Source organism: Ostrea edulis, chromosome 9 (genome assembly GCF_947568905.1).
Source record: "Ostrea edulis chromosome 9, xbOstEdul1.1, whole genome shotgun sequence".
NCBI lineage: Eukaryota > Metazoa > Mollusca > Bivalvia > Ostreida > Ostreidae > Ostrea > Ostrea edulis.
The window spans coordinates 50,769,832-50,773,075 of record NC_079172.1 but is presented as its reverse complement, the minus strand read 5'-3'; positions in this window follow the sequence as shown (position 1 = coordinate 50,773,075).

Genomic DNA, 3,244 nt, shown 5'->3' with positions numbered 1-3,244 from the left:
TTTTGAATCGTACCTATGGTTCTAGTGAGGTAAATCCTGAAATCCATAAAACATTTTAAAATTGACATAGAATTATGGAAAATTCTTTTAATAGGACAGGAAAAGTGCTTAACTACTAGTCAGTAATGATGTAAATAAATCAACTGCAAAACGGATGCGATCAAAGAATATTGATTATATAGCGCATAGAAAAATGATAATGATGAGACTGTCCAGCAGCCAGTCATGAAATTTAATAAAAATTCCAGTAGCTGAAGAGAACATGAAAAGAGAGGTGACTTTTCTGAACCCAGTAACGAACAACCCTTTTACTAGTGTACAATGAATATACACAAATATACATTTACATAAATGCACCTATCTTGAAGAAAGAGACAGAGGGTTAAATGCAATTAGACAAACTTGAATTTGAAAAACAAGATGACCCTGTTTTCTTTCAGTATGTCCTGTAGACGTAATTAACCTGGAAACTGACAGTCTGGCATGAATTTCACTCGGAATTCAGACAAACAACTTTCTATGTCATTACCATCTACCTCTCACCTCGGGCTCATTACCGTCCATTTTCGAATGAAATGCGCGACAATGCTGGGTAAATGAAACGAGTCCTAAACGCACTAAATCAATTAAGAACGTTAATTCGTTTCACATCTGTCGTTTCTTCACATCGACAGAGTTTTACAGCCCATCGCTATATGAAAGGACCAGAGAGAGAGAGAGAGAGAGAGAGATGTTCTGGTGGTTGGTAGGTTATTGGGTGGAATTTTTCTACCAGTCTGGAATAACAAACGTTTTATAAATAGTCTTCATTTATGATTTTATTTAGCAAACAGATGTGAATAATTAGTGAATATATTATTTGTTCTTTATATCCTAATGTAAATTATAATCACTCTCAAATTATTCACGTTTCAGGGATTCCAGGAAAATTCAAAGGATCATAAAAATTCTTTAAATAAAACATCATTACCCAGGGCCTTTCTTCTATAACGGTGGTATCTTAACATCTCCAGGTTTTTTTTTAATGACTTTATATTATGCCCTGGAAAGCAAAGATTACATGTATATGATACACGCATGAAAAACACTTTGTAAGGTAAACTCTACTTTATATGATGATTTATTCGTGTTGCCGATAGTCTTTTTACGACACTGCTATATTCATGGCATGCTTTTGCTTTGCACAACTCGCGAAAACTTTAGCTTCCGATGTTGATGTTTATCTACACAAATTCAATCGCTTGCTAAATCTCTCTCAACATATAAATCGAACATATCGATGTTGAAAAAAAAGTTGTTTATTCAATCTCTTAGAATGTGCTGATAATATTTTTTTGCATTTGTTTTAGAAGAGTAATTAAAAATTGTATAAAACTTTGAGATATTAATCTTTCTAGTGCCTCCTTTCAATATTTCTCAAAGCGAATTGATCATTAATGATTAATGATTAATAAAGTTTTCTTTAGTTTCAAAACATCAAAGTAATTTTAGGGATGCAGAAGATAATGCTGTCAATAACACTGTTAGCGGAGTGATTTCATGCTCTGTGATACGGTTCAATAAATATCGGATGCTCGTGAAGTCTTTAGTGAATTTCTTTGGAATGTGCCGTAAAGGTGAGTCCTTGTACTTCGTTTCTCCAACTGTAAATTTTTGTATAATATCTTAACCTATGTCTGTTGATTGATTGATTGTATATTGTTTAACGTCCCTCTTGAGAATTTTTCACTCATATGGAGTTGTCACCATTGCCGGTGAAGGGTTGCAAAATCGGCGCATTGGGCCTTTGAGCAGGGAGGGATTTTTATCGTGCTACACCTGCAGTGATAATATGTCTCGGTTTTTAAGGTCTCATCCGAAGGACCGCCCCATTTTGTCGCCTATTACGACCAGCAAGGGGTCACGAGGACCTATTCTAACCCGGATCCCCACGGATCTGTAGAAATCTCTGGTTTAAAAAATATTTTTTAAAAAAATTCAGACATCAGTTACGTAAAGTTTATGTTGAACATTAATTTACAGGTAAGTCATTTATAGTGGCTTTATTACATTACTTAAAACATAAGAAAAAATTGAAAAGTAATGATGAAAATGATATTAGATACAGATGTTTTGATAAAGGTTAACAAAATGTATGCATATAATATGGAACACATTCAAAAAACTTTTACAAAATATGCATGAAATGGGATATCAATACAATTTGCAGAAACAATCGACAGACGCTTGCGACGAGCGACTCTACTCCGTCCGCAACATTGAGAGTACTTAAGTTTTATGATCTGTAAACTGTAACAGTTATCATTTCACATTCTTTAAACTGTAAACAGGATTACTATTCATATACTCATCTTGTGATAGTCTTTCAAAAAGATGCCGGAGTTCCTCAATAACATTATGGTCTTTGGTGATCAGGTTCCCCAACGGTCTGTCGGAATTCCCACGGAAACGAATTGTGGTCTGTTTTTTGTATTCTTATGAGGCAGAATTTATTCAAAAGTTTCTACACGAGAAGAGAAAGTTTTTCGCTGTGGCCTTCAAATCGACATTTAGATACATCGACTACGCTTTATCTTTTAACAACTATACATGTATGTTGGTACTCCAGTGAACTCGAAATAAAAACTGCCATATAGCTTCATATGTGGATATTTATTGTTCTGCGTATAGTCAGTTTTTAAATCGAGGTAAGCTACTGACAAACAAGTTGATGGTACAGGGGTTTAAACAGTCTCGATTGAAGTCAGCATTTCGCAAACGATCTAATTCGTCAATACAACCTATCATTGGGTCAAATGCTGTCTGACGTGTTTCATACCGATTGTTAAACCGTTCTTGGCACACCGATTTTGACTGCGGATAACTCCGTTTACCTGATCAGGATATGGGGCTCACGGCGGGTGTGACCGGTCGACAGGAGATGCTTGCTCCTCCTGGGCACCTGGTCCCACTTCTGGTGTGTCCAGGGGTCCGTGTTTGTTCAACTATCTATTTTGTATTGCTTATAGGAGTTATGAGATTGATCACTGTTCGTTATCTTCGCCTTTCTTTGAACATACACGTTAACGGCAAACTAACAACTCAACTTTTTAACAAACGGAATGACTTCAGCTTCTCCATCGTTAACTCCCATATTTATATCATTATGTAACAATATACATGTACCATTATAACCATATATGGTGTTAATGTTTCTCAGCTGATTCGATACGAGAGTATGAAATTATGCATAGGATCAAATTTT